This window comes from Lolium perenne, chromosome 6, assembly GCF_019359855.2.
Source record: "Lolium perenne isolate Kyuss_39 chromosome 6, Kyuss_2.0, whole genome shotgun sequence".
Classification (NCBI taxonomy): domain Eukaryota; kingdom Viridiplantae; phylum Streptophyta; class Magnoliopsida; order Poales; family Poaceae; genus Lolium; species Lolium perenne.
In genome coordinates this window covers 103056358-103070649 of record NC_067249.2, presented here as the reverse complement: position 1 = coordinate 103070649, position 14292 = coordinate 103056358, and the positions used below count along the sequence as shown (strand labels likewise).

The following is a 14292-nucleotide window of genomic DNA, read 5'->3' as shown; positions in this document are numbered from 1 at the left end:
TCCCTGGCTATTCAAATGGCCAGACTATGAAGAGGAGCACCAGAACCCAGAAGAAGGACAGCAGGACGTCTACGACAACTAGGATCACTCCTGACGTCAACAGTTGCCTGTGGAATAGATGGACCATGACCGCTACTACTACGCTACTTCGCTTCCGCTATGTGTTTTGTAATTGATCAATAGATCAACTAGTATTGTAATGAGACTGGATCATGTGATCCCGTGTTGTAAGACAATTACGCGTTGTAATAAATGATGTGTTGTGATATTAATCTATTATGTCTCGCAAAAACAATATTCCTGGGATTGCGATGAATGGCATAATAGGCATCTGGACTTAAAAATCCGGGTGTTGACAGTTCGGATGATAACCTGAAGGTGGACTTTTTAGGCATAGATGCATGCTGGATGGCGGTCTATGTACTTTGTCGTAATGCCCTGATTAAATCTCATAGTACTCATCATGATATATGTATGTGCATTGTTATGCCTTCTTTATTTGTCAATTGCCCAACTGTAATTTGTTCACCCAACATCTGCTATCTTATGGGAGAGACACCACTAGTGAACTGTGGACCCCGGTCCTATTCTTTACATCTGAAATACAATCTACTGCAATTGTTCTTTACTGTTCTTCGCAAACAAACATCATCATCCACACTATACATCTAATCCTTTGTTTACAGCAAGCCGGTGAGATTGACAACCTCGCTGTTACGTTGGGGCAAAGTTCTGTGATTGTGTTGTGCAGGTTCCACATTGGCGCCGGAATCCCTGGTGTTGCGCCGCACTACACTCCTCCGCCATCAACCTTCAACGTGCTTCTTGACTCCTACTGGTTCGATTAAACCTTGGTTTCTTACTGAGGGAAACTTGCTACTGTGCGCATCACACCTTCCTCTTGGGGTTCCCAACGGACGTGTCAACTACACGCATCAAGCAAATTTCTGGCGCCGTTGCCGGGGAGATCAAGACACGCTGCAAGGGGAGTCTCCTCTTCCAATCTCTTTACTTTGTTTTTGTCTTGCTTTATTTTATTTGCTGCTTTGTTTGCTCTTTTATATCAAAAACACAAAAAAATTAGTTGCTAGTTTTACTTTATTTACTGTCTTGATCTCCATATTAAAAACACACAAAAAATTAGTTACTTGCATTTACTTTATTTTAGTTTTCTTTACTTGTTTTTATTACTGTTAAAATGAATACTCCTGAGAACACTAAGTTGTGTGACTTCACTAGTTAGGCTTAATGGAAAACAACAACAAAATGAGAGATCCTTATGAACTTTATCTTGAATTAGGACATGATGTGTTTGAAGAGAGAATTAAAAAACCCATGGAACTTTATATGCATGCTAATGGGAATGTTATTAGTATGAATGCTTTGAACACCATTGTTGCTAATGCTATGGAAAATTCTAAGCTTGGGGAAGCCGGTTTTGATGAGCATGATATCTTTAGTCCCCCAAGTTTTGAGGAGAAAATTTTCTTTGATGATACTTTGCCTCCTATTTATGATGATTATAATGATAGTGGTCTTTTGGTGCCACCTACTATGGAGAGTAAATTTTATTATGATTATACTATGCCTCCTACACTTGATGAGAATAATAATGATAGCTACTTTGTTGAATTTTCTCCCACTACAACTAATAAAATTGATTATGCTTATGTGGAGAGTAATAATTTTATGCATATAGCTCATGATAAGAATGTTTCATTTGATAGTTATATTGTTGAGTTTGTTCATGATGCTACTGAAAATCTTTATGAGAGAGGAAAATATGGTTGTAGAAATTTTCGTGTTACTAAAACACCTCTCTTTTTGCTGAAAATCTTGAAGTTACACTTGTTTTATCTTTCTATGCTTGTTGCATTATGCTTCATGAATTTATTTATTTACAAGATTCCTTTTCATAGGAAGTGGGTTAGGCTTAAATTTGTTTCATACTTGCTTTTTGATGCTCTCTTTTTGCTTCAACTCTCATCCTTATGTGAGCATCATTAAAATTGCTGAACCCATCTTAATGGCTATAAAGAAAGAACTTCTTGGGAGATAATCCATGTGTTTATTTTGCTACTGTTTTGTTGTGTCTTGGAAGTTGTTACTACTGTAGCAACCTCTCCTTATCTTTATTTTATTGCATTGTTGTGCCAAGTAAAGTCTTTGATAGTAAAGTCAATACTAGATTTGGATTACTACGCAGAAACAGATTTCTTGCTGTCACGAATTTGGGTATGGTTCTCTGTAGGTAACTCAGAAAAATTTGTCAATTTACGTGCGTGATGCTCAGATATGTACGCAACTTTCATTCAATTTGAGCATTTTCATCTGAGCAAGTTAAGTGTCCCTGTAAAATTCGTCTTTACGGACTGTTCTGTTTTGACAGATTCTGCCTTTTATTTCGCATTGCCTGTTTTGCTATGTTTGATGGATTTCTTTATTCCATTAACTTTCAGTAGCTTTGTGCAATGTCCAGAAGTGTTAAGAATGATTATGTCACCTCTGAATATATGAATTTTCAATTATGCACTAACCCTCTAATGAGTTTGTTTCGAGTTTGGTGTGGAGGAAGTTTTCAAGGGTCAAGAGAGGAGGATGATACAATATGATCAAGAAGAGTGAAGAGTTTAAGCTTGGGGATGCCCCCGTGGTTCATCCCTGCATATTTTAAGAAGACTCAAGCGTCTAAGCTTGGGGATGCCCAAGGCATCCCTTCTTCATCGACAACTTATCAGGTTCCTCTAGTGAATATATTTTTATTCCATCACATCTTATGTGCTTTACTTGGAGCGTCTGTTCGTTTTTGTTTTGTTTCAATAAATCGGATCCTAGCATTCTTTGTTTGGGAGAGAGACACGCTCCGCTGTTTCGTATGAACACATATGTTCTTAGCTTTATCTTTAATGTTCATTGCGAAATTTGAACTATTTCATTCATTGCTATATGGTTGGAAACGGAAAATGCCGCATGTGGTAAATGGTATAATGTCTTGAATAATTTGATACTTGGCAATTGTTGTGCTCATATAGATCATGTTTAAGCTCTTGCATCATGTACCTTGTACCTATTAATGAATAACTACATAGAGCTTGTTAAAATTTGGTTTGCATGATTGTTCTCTCTAAGTCTAGATATTTTCTGGTTGAGGTGTTTGAACAACAAGGAGACGATGTAAAGTCTTATAATGCTTACAATATGTTTATATGTGAGTCTTGCTGCACCATTTCATACTTGAGTTTGCTTCAAACAACCTTGCTAGCCTAGCCTTGTATTGAGAGGAATTCTTCTCGTGCATCCAAATCCTTGAGCCAAATACTATGCCATTTGTGTCCACCATACCTACCTACCACATGGTATTTCTCCGCCATTCCAAAGTACATTACTTGAGTGCTACCTTTAAATTTCTATTCTTTGCCTTTACAATATATAGCTCATGGGACAAAATAGCTTAAAAACTATCGTGGTGAAGAATATGTACTTATGTGTCTTATTTCTTAGTAAGTTGCCTGTTGACCGGTAACCATGTTTTCTGGGGACGCCATCAACTTTTACCTTTGTTGAATATCATGTGAGTTGCTATGCATGTTCGTCTTGTCTGATGTAAGGGCGGTTTTCACAATCAAATGGTTAGAGTATGCATACTGTTAGAGAAGAACATTGGGCCGCTAACTAAAGCCATGATTCATGGTGGAAGTTTCAGTGTGGACAGCTAATCCTCAATCTCTTATGAGAATATTAACTGTTGTTGAATGCTTATGCATTAAAGAGGAGTCCATTATCTGTTGTCTATGTTGTCCCGGTATGGATGTCTAAGTTGAGAATAATCAAAAGCAAGAAATCCAATGCGAGCTTTCTCCTTAGACCTTTGTACAGGCGGCATAGAGGTACCCCTTTGTGACACTTGGTTGAAACATATGCTATGCAATGATAATCCGTGTTAACCCAAGCTAATTAGGACAAAGTGCGAGCACTATTAGTATACTATGCATGAGGCTTGCAACTTATAGGATATCTTATACATAACACATATGCTTTATTACTACCGTTGACAAAATTGTTTCTATGTTTTCAAAATGAAAAGCTCTAGCACAAAAATAGTAATCCATGCTTCCCTCTGCGAAGGCCCATTCTTCTACTTTATTGTTGAGTCAGTTTACCTATTCTTTCTATCCTAGAAGCAAACACTTGTGTAAACTGTGTGCATTGATTCTTACATGTTTACCTATTGCACTTGTTATATTACTTTGTGTTGACAATTATCCATGAGATAAATATGTTGAAGTTGAAAGCAACCGCTGAAACTTATATCTTCCTTTGTGTTGTTTCAAAGCTTTCTACTAAGAATTTATTGCTTATGAGTTAACTCTTAAGCAAGACTTATTGATGCTTGTCTTGAAAGTATTATTCATGAAAAGTCTTTGCTATATGATTCATTTGTTTACTCATTATCTTCATCATTGCTTCGAATCGCTGCATTCATCTCATGTGCTTTACAATAGTATTGATCAAGATTATGATAGCATGTCACTTCAGAAATTATCTTTGTTATCGTTTACCTACTCGAGGGCGAGTAGGAACTAAGCTTGGGGATGCTTGATACGTCCCAAACGTATCTATAATTTCTTATGTTCCATGCTACTTTTATGATGATACTCACATGTTTTATACACATTATATGTCATATTTATGCATTTTCCGGCACTAACCTATTGACGAGATGCCGAAGAGCCGATTCTTTGTTTTAAGCTGTTTTTGGTTTCAGAAATCCTAGTAAGGAAATATTCTCGGAATTGGACGAAATCAACGCCCAGGGGCCTATTTTTGCACGAAGCTTCCAGAAGTCCGAGGGAGAGACGAAGTGGGGCCATGAGGCGCCGCCACAACAGGGCGGCGCGGCCCAGGTGCTGGCCGCGTGGCCCTGGCGTGTGGGGCCCTCGTGTGGCCTCCTGACCTGCCCTTCCGCCTACTTAAAGCCTCCGTCGCGAAACCCCCAGTACCGAGAGCCACGATACGGAAAACCTTCCAGAGACGCCGCCGCCGCCAATCCCATCTCGGGGGATTCAGGAGATCGCCTCCGGCACCCGGCCGGAGAGGGGAATCATCTCCCGGAGGTCTCTTCATCGCCATGATCGCCTCCGGATCGATGTGTGAGTAGTTCACCCCTGGACTATGGGTCCATAGCAGTAGCTAGATGGTCGTCTTCTCCTAATTGTGCTATCATGTTCGATCTTGTGAGCTGCCTATCATGATCAAGATCGTCTATTTGTAATCCTACATGATGTGTTTGTTGGGATCCGATGGATATTGAATACTATGTCAAGTTGATTATCAATCTATCATATATGTTATTTATGTTCTTGCATGCTCTCTGTTGCTAGTAGAGGCTCTGGCAAGTTGATACTTGTGACTCCAAGAGGGAGTATTTATGCTCGATAGTGGGTTCATGCCTCCATTAAATCTAGGACAGTGACAGAAAGTTCTAAGGTTGTGGATGTGCTGTTGCCACTAGGGATAAAACATCGATGCTTTGTCTAAGGATATTTGTGTTGATTACATTACGCACCATACTTAATGCAATTGTCTGTTGTTTACAACTTAATACTGGAGGGGGTTCGGATGATAACCTGAAGGTGGACTTTTTAGGCATAGATGCATGCTGGATGGCGGTCTATGTACTTTATCGTAATGCCCTGATTAAATCTCATAGTACTCATCATGATATATGTATGTGCATTGTTATGCCTTCTTTATTTGTCACTTTCCCAACTGTAATTTGTTCACCCAACATCTGCTATCTTATGGGAGAGACACCACTAGTGAACTGTGGACCCCGGTCCTATTCTTTACATCTGAAATACAATCTACTGCAATTGTTCTTTACTGTTCTTCGCAAACAAACATCATCATCCACACTATACATCTAATCCTTTGTTTACAGCAAGCCGGTGAGATTGACAACCTCGCTGTTACGTTGGGGCAAAGTTCTGTGATTGTGTTGTGCAGGTTCCACATTGGCGCCGGAATCCCTGGTGTTGCGCCGCACTACACTCCTGCGCCATCAACCTTCAACGTGCTTCTTGACTCCTACTGGTTCGACTAAACCTTGGTTTCTAACTGAGGGAAACTTGCTACTGTGCGCATCACACCTTCCTCTTGGGGTTCCCAACGGACGTGTCAACTACACGCATCACCAGCACATATGTGATTTCGCTTAATTGGGCCGTTTAAGGGATGGGAATTCGTGATTTAGATACTGAGAATATTTACGCAGCATTGATTTCTGTCGGATAGCCTCACTTACCACAAGCACCAAAGAAAAAATGCGCGAAAGAACTATAAAAGCTAACTAAATATTACATCAGCTGCAAGGCATTGAAAAAATATTACAGAACCCAGAGAAATTGAATGGTAATTAAACCTAGCAATACAATGAAGCGATCCGGCAATCTTTTAAGTTGTCCATGCAGCACCTATATCTAAAACAAAGACATTACAAGTTAAGACAGCAATAATGGAAAGGAAAAGACACTACAATATTGTTTGCCAAAGAATTTGGAACTCATCATTTCGTCGTTATAACAAGATCATTGTAATGCGCACAATAAGCAAACAAAGAGTGCATGCCGCATACCAATAGCCAATATAACAAAGCATGTTAGAATGAAACAAATAGGCTTACTATCGAGTCCCATGCAAACCAACATGTTCGGGGAGTACAAAATTGGCATGAACAACATAGTAGCAAAGCTATAAATTTTGTAACAACGATCGAGCCAGATGAAGTTATGATGGCTACATCTACAGAGCAGGGAATGTAAACCAAAAATAGAAGTTACGATGGCAAAAGCTAAAGAGGAGGGAATGTGAACCAACATGTGCCAAGTGCAATTACTTCATTTTGGCCGTGAACTAAATAATACTCCTGAACTTATAGTGAAGGGGATGCAAATCAAGATGTTTCGGGATATAAACTTGTAATGAGCAACACATAGAGGATAGTTAATGCTGGAGCTTAGGATGAACCAGATACAGAATATAGTGGGATCACCTGTGAACTTGTATAAGTGGGAATGCAAACCAATATGTTCAGCATTCCATATGTGAGCGTCATGCCAAGTCAGAGAAACAAGTCAATAATGCAGCTTTTGAAGAACAAGATGGCACGCAAAATTATTATCTAGTAGTATGACAAGTTTATTTGTACTACAGGCTAGATAGCAGAGTGATAGCATGCCAAACTAAGTCCTTACTTTGTTAGCTTACAGTGAACTAGATACAAAACAATGGCATCACCTGTAGTACAGGGAATGCAAGCCAACATGTTCATGGAGTAAAAAATTGGCACAAACAACATAGTAGCAGGCCATAATTTTTGTAACAACGACTGAGCAAGATAAAGTTATGATGGCTAGATCTACAGAGCAGGGAATGTAAACCAAATATAGAAGTTACGATGCCAAAAGCTATAGAGCAGGGAATGCGAACCAACATGTGCAATTACTTAAAATTGGCCATGAACTAAATAGTAGCAGGATGTTACTATAATAGCTAGGAATAAAACAGATAGGAGTTATAATGGCATCACTCATAAACTTGTAGATAAGGGAAACAAATCAATTTGTTTCGGGATATAAAGTTGTAATGAGCAACACATATATGCAGTTAATTTGTTAGCTTACGACGAAGTAGATAGAAATAACAATGGCATCACCTCTAGTACAGGAAATACAAACCAACATGTTCATGGAGAACAAGATTGGCATGAACAAAATAGTAGCAGCCTATAATTTTTGTAACAACGACTGAGCAAGATAGAAGTTATGATGGCTACATCTACAGAGCAGGGAATGCAAACCAAAATGTTCAATCGCTTAAAGTTAGCAATGAAGTAGAAAATAGCAAGGTATTACGGTCATAGCTAGGAATGAACTAAAAGAGCTTCAGGCAAACAAGCATCTGAACCCAGAACATGGCGCTAAAACAAGGGACTTACATTAGGAGAAGCACTCTGTGGGAGTCACAGCAGATCTTCCTGGGGTTGATAGATCCGGTGATGAAGTACGCTACATGTGCTACTTTGGGTTGGAGAGACGGCCATTACACTTCATGGTTACTCATCTCATCTGCAAAAACATAACGGCGCGTCGTTAGCACAAACAGGTTCCCCCAAGATTAAACAAGAACTTGCAGGCAAGCAATAGAAAAGCGACAGTAGAAGAGTTTAGATCATGCACGGCGCTGATGAAGCAGATCCGGTTCATGCACAGCGGTGTCGGTGAGCAAGATCCGATGCGGTGGAAGACGGATCCGGCGAAGCGGCTCCGGTGGGGTGGACGATACCGCAGCTGAAGCGACTGCGGTAGACTGCTGGATGAGTATAAGGTTTCGAGGTTCGGCGGGGATGATCCGGTCCGGTTGATGAAGGCGTCGATGAAGCGGCTCCGGCAGGCAGCCGGATGACGAGGATCACGAGGGCTCGGGTAGGCCAGGGAAATCCGGCGGGGATGTTCCGGTGCGGTGGTCGTGGAGGTGGGAGAGAGGGACTTGGGAAGTTCCGGTGGGTGGTCTGAGGGAAATGAATTTTTTTGGGGAGGTTTCCGGGCTAGGGAGGTGGTGATCCAAAAAATGATGGGCATACCCCCCACCAACCGACTTTGCTGTCATCTCCACAGGGGTAGAACGGGAATTTGGAAGCGTGTGAAATTTTTGTATTTTGTGGGCGGGAAGTTTTGCCGCTATGAGATTTTGAATTTGGCTACCGTCCAAGTATAATGATAAACTAGCACAAAACCCGTGCGTTGCTACGGTGCCCATTAGATCAAAGGGCATCCGTTCGTTTAAATCCCTACGCCGAGTGTGAAACATTTTATTGAATTGTCTATTTATACTTATAAACCTTATAAGACAAAAAAAATAACGTGTATCTTTTAATCTAGTAAATGTACTGGAGTACTATCAAATAATATTAAAGCTCGATTATTTTATCATGAATTAAAGGCTTAAAAGCTGCTTCACATTAACTCCGAGGACCCTTAAGCCATTGTAGGGTAATTACACTGTATAAGATGAATGCTTTTTGTGTCGGGATCTCTACATGCATTTGTCGCCTATATCGAATTCTAGCTGGACCCTTCCGTTGACAGGGTTACATTGCGAAGTTGAGGACAATCATGGTTAGTACTTACTAGGAAGCATAAGCGCGGCGGCACGCCGCGCCCGTACCTTTTTTAGCATGTAAGTGGTGGGTTGAAAGGGTGACAGTGAATAAGTACATTATATAGTGACTTGCTGTTAGGAGTGACAAATAGAATTCCAGAACAATGTTGAATGTGTCTTTCTGTCATGGAAATCTAGGATGATCACAAGTTCAGAAATAAAACATGCTTTATCATTTCTCCTACAAAATGTACTCTTAATAGACTGGATATCTCACAAGCAGGATACCGAGTTGGAGAATACTTCAACACTATTATTCGACATAATTCTCTCCCATTCTCATCTTCCCTACTCTCTCTAATTACCTACATCGATGCTTCAGGGGGGCAATGTCTAAAAGCTTCGGTGTGAGCACTGCATTGATAATTCTACAACTACTAATCTGAATGTGATCTGTCAGCCTCATGTCAGAGGTGCATCTTATTAATCTGTTGGATATGGGCTAATGGAACCATTGAGAGCTATTGGTCGCTGCATGTTCTTCTCAATATGTAGTACCTGCCACACTATACGAATATGTAAACCGAGAAATCAATAGCAGTTGGTGAACTTAACAATAGATACTGTCCATAAAGTAATCAGATCGACAGCATGTCAGATATTTTCTAGTGGCAGATCTATCAGCAAAATAAACTTTTAGTCTGAAGGTTAATTTACACAGTGTCTTGCCTTAAGGCTGGATATAGGCCCTAGCTGGATATTTACATGTGATTTAAAGCCTCTTCCTGATGGATCCGAAATTGGCATGCATGCACATTCAGATTTGGTAAGGTGATTGGGCACGACTTTTGAATTCCAAAACCAAGGGCTTACAAAGCAGAAAAAAATACCCAGGCAGCAGAAATCATAAAAATATGCAGAATGGTTTGTTCAACAATAAATCTTGCCAATAAGAGAAAGAATAGTAGCATGCTAGGGATTCTATCACAGTAATAGGCTCTGCACTCTAGAGTCTGGAGGGCGCATTAGGGATATGTCAAGAGGTTTTAGGTTATAAAAATATATTTGTTAACACAACTACGCATGCAATTCACAGTTTTCATAGTTGATGCGTTAAATATAGGGAATGAATGCGAATAGAAAACTAAACACTTGTGGAGTCAGCCAGTCTTTTTATATAAAAAAAATGAAGCAAGCATGAGAAGCTTTAGAGGGTTAGTGTCCCGGATTAGGAAGCAGTTGACTTGGCTGAATAGTTTGTTGGGAACACAGCTGAACACATATCATGATCACAAATTAACAATTTCAAAAATCCGTCTCACAGTTATTTGAGCAGTACGTCCATTTGAGTTGTACAGTATACAATTAAAATGTGTAAAGAGTAAGTTTAGTTGTACATGAGTTTAGCTCTCAAGTACTAAGTTCAAGATCTACATGTTCTTCAGCGGAACAAAATAACATAATCATGTAGGTCTCAGGTAATTCTCGATTCGTGAACAGACATCCATGTTTAGGCCACTCCTATTTTCATCAGGCAGCCGACACCTGAATTAAAAAAATTAGCTTCTCTAATGCATCTACTTTCAATGAATTCCAAAATTAATGCATACTAACCGAGAATTGGGAAGCAATTATAAGACATATGAAGTGGAAACATTCAGCTAACAATGAAGTGGAAATAGGTAATGAATCTGAAAAGGGAACAATACTACTCCGTAAATCAAATGAGGAATCTCATAATAAGATGCAATATTTAGTTAGTCTAGTGTATAATTGCCTCAACCGAGGACGGCAATAGTCTAATACCTGGCCACAGTTTAAGGGCGAACATGTGCAAGTTGTAAAAAAAAAAATCTATTTATTCATACAAACTGCTTCAATTTACGAAGAGTGCGTACATGTAACTTTATGATTTTGTTATTCCTTGGTCAATATAAATAGATAGCATATAATTTGGAAGATACACTGAGAAACTTATGTACGGATTGATTGATGAATTTTGTACCTTAAATCAAACACACATGTGTGTTATCATATTTTCCTTCAACTACAGTCTATAGTTATTGCGTATTGCAAACTTGTAGTGTGATTGTGAATTTCTGCACATTTTCCAAAAAAAAAAAATTGCATCTGGAAGTCATACACGCTGGGATTGATAATAAAAGGTAGAGTATGTCCTAACATCCTTCTCCACAGACTGAAAAATAAAAACTGACGCTTATGATAACACATGGTAAAGGAGGAGAATGGGAGATCTGACCAAGATAATTTTCAACATGTCCAGCCAAACTGACATTGAAAGAATGAAGTATCTCCAATATCAATTTTGAGTTGGTTGCACTAATAATAATCTGTGCAAGTTCTTCATAATTATGCCTTGGGAGGGAATAATGGGCAGCGGCAGGTCAGATCCACTGAAGGTAAACTAATGCACATAAACAAAATTATGCAAGTTCTTCATAATCAGGCCAATGTTCTGCTTCTGTATACTATATACAGAAGTGCCAGCTGAACCCTACAAACATCAACCAATTTACAACCAATACGAAAGCCAAAATCAAACCGTGAACATGAAGAAGGATCACACAAAGCCCGAAGAATAAACGAATCTTCACTTCAAAAAATAAAGACAAACGTACCATCACAGGGAATGAGAAATCTCTCAGACGATGCTTCACGATACCTCAGGAAATTCGATATCCACATATGGGAGCAAAAATCCTGGGCACTTCTTACTTTTGAGAAAACCTAAACTCTTCTAGGAATACCTGAACAATGTGACAATAAAATAACATGAAACTGCATGGTAGCAAGTGAAAGTTCAAATAAGCATGTTCATAATGAAATGTGAGGCTCTCTCTACACTGTAGAATTTTCACTTACAGCATGTTATCAACGTTGCTTGTCCTAATAAACGAATATAATCATGAAGTTCAGTTTTCTTTGGTTAGATCAGAACTGTATGTGCAGTATTAATGCCGATTAGCTGGGGCAGTACTTCTTTAACCACTTGCAGCAAGAGAACAACATCTCTGAGGATTGCAACCCTCATATCTATCAGGTGAGCAACTGAACTGAACAGTGACCGGCCTGGAACTTGTGCTGATTCGAACCACAGCTTGGAGCCTAATCATGAGCAGCACCCTGAAGATGTAACAGCCAACTAAAAGAAAAATGAAGTGAGGCATGAGTTGTTGCACCAACATACGGAACTAATCAAAAAGTCTAATCTGTGAAATATACCTAAATCTCCTAGTTGTTTCGGATAGCAAACGCCGCACTATTTGCTCCGGCTTGAACCTGCCTACCAGAAAGGCGAGATGGGCCCGTGGCCACTGAACGCTGCAGGTCTGTGCTCTTGAATCACCACCGCCCTTACACCCAGGCTCCCACGATGCAGTCGCGCACGCCCGCGCCTATTATCTGCTTCCTCCTAGATGAAACCGCGACGGACACTGGGCGAAGTGCAACGGATGTAGATCGAGGAACCGGTACCGAGAAGCTAGACGTGTGGCCAGTTGGAGCGGCCGCGGCGGACGCCCTGGTAGCCATGGAACACGCACATGGCAGATCAGCCGGCGGAGAAGCTAGGCCGCCTTGGCAGCGGCCGTGGCGGTAGAGGAGGCCGAGGATCCGACCCACGCCGCCTCCAGCCACGAAGAAGGTCGGACAGGGGAGCTCGGGCGGGAAAGAGGCGGCCGGGGCAGCAGAAGAGGCCGAGGACCTGACCCACGTCGCCGCCAGCCACGAAGAAGTTCGGCGAGGGTAGCTCGGGCGGGGAAGAGCTCGCCATGGGCGGTGGCTCAGGGAAGGGGAGGTGGGCGAGAAATTAGGCAGACGCGGAGGTACGGGGGATTTTCTTGTTCTCCTATGTTCGGTCAAAGCGGTGAGGATAAGACCAAACGTGAGATTTTGTTCTCTAAATAATTCCTTAGGAAGGTAACGCACGTTAACCGGAAGCCACGCTTGACAACCGGTAACCGGTAAAGATTAAAGGAGAGAAAATGCAAACGGAATTAAATTAGGAACTGACTAAGACCCACGCGTCATCAAATAGTTGGAGATAAATAACGTATCAACAGTGTCAAAACAGTGTCCTGGTAACAGGGACGCACTAAATAGTTCATCTTTTATATAGTGTATAATGCATCTAATCCTTGAAACATGTAATGTGAACTACTGTAACCTGCAATCTCTTATTCTGAAGTGCTAAATTTTACAACTTCAAAAACATGTTAGTACCGCAGTCTGCAACTACTCAGAACCTAAATTTTCTTTTAACTTCACATTTTGATCAATCCATGGGCCTCGTGTACCTGGAGGTGCTAGGAAAATAATGGCAGCGGGAAAGAAGCAGGGTTTTCCAAGCTGCAGTATTTGGTAAATCATCGCGTTGAAGTTGATGTTCCATTGGTGCTGCGTTGGTGCTGCGTTGTATATAGATATCCAGAAAGCTTCGAAGTAATCATGCGGCCGTTGTTTCAGGTCACCTAGCAAGTGAGCCAGGGTGTTCAGGTCAATAAAGTAACCATGATCTACAATTAACTACTCCTGTTTGGCATCTTGGATCCCCTCAATTGCATGTACGTGACTTTGAGCTAATAGAAGAGTACCGGCCTGGAGGAAAATCTGCATGGAGAAAAGATGTTTTGCTAAATTTCAGCAATTGCAAGCGGCCCTGCTACCTTACCTAGTTGCAAGATTACTTCCTGCAACGCCTAGGTGCATCTGATAGTTTGTACTGCCAAACTTGCTTGCATCAAAAGTTTGTGTGTACGTGATAGATCATATAGGATAAGAGAGTTGAATAATGTGGCAAGTGACATAGCCAGGTCATCGGCACTTTGGCAGAACAATCAGCAAGGCGTCGTGGAATTTGTCTTGGGTGCATAGGTAGAAAAGCTGCAACGCCGGGATGGTGGCCAGTGGCCACCTCCAACGGCAGCCCTCCCACAAACTCCGGCCAGCTGCTCCCCCAGCAAGATGGAAACCGGCGAGCACCATAGCAATATGGCCGGCCGGCGCTGTTTTCAGCATTATGGCATCATGAGCGCCTTCGCCGCATCTGAATCATGATAGGAAAAACAGACGTTTCTCGGTGGTGGCTCTGATCATACTTTGCTTATGGGATCG

At 40.9% G+C, this 14292-nt stretch overlaps 1 long non-coding RNA gene across 3 annotated transcripts; it reads right to left on the bottom strand.

The window, feature by feature from the left end:
- Window positions 1-10445: 10445 nt before the first annotated feature.
- LOC127307501 (uncharacterized) lies at window positions 10446-13031 on the bottom strand. 3 transcript variants are annotated; one of them, XR_011747146.1, is made up of 4 exons: window positions 12403-13031; window positions 12043-12322; window positions 10774-11927; window positions 10446-10704 (listed from the first exon to the last, which is right to left on the bottom strand). It is a non-coding gene; the product is annotated as an uncharacterized lncRNA (long non-coding RNA). The 3 variants fall into 3 exon arrangements; XR_011747145.1 differs by having other exon boundaries at window positions 10446-10850; window positions 11165-11927; XR_011747147.1 differs by having other exon boundaries at window positions 10446-10850; window positions 11420-11927.
- Window positions 13032-14292: the final 1261 nt, after the last annotated feature.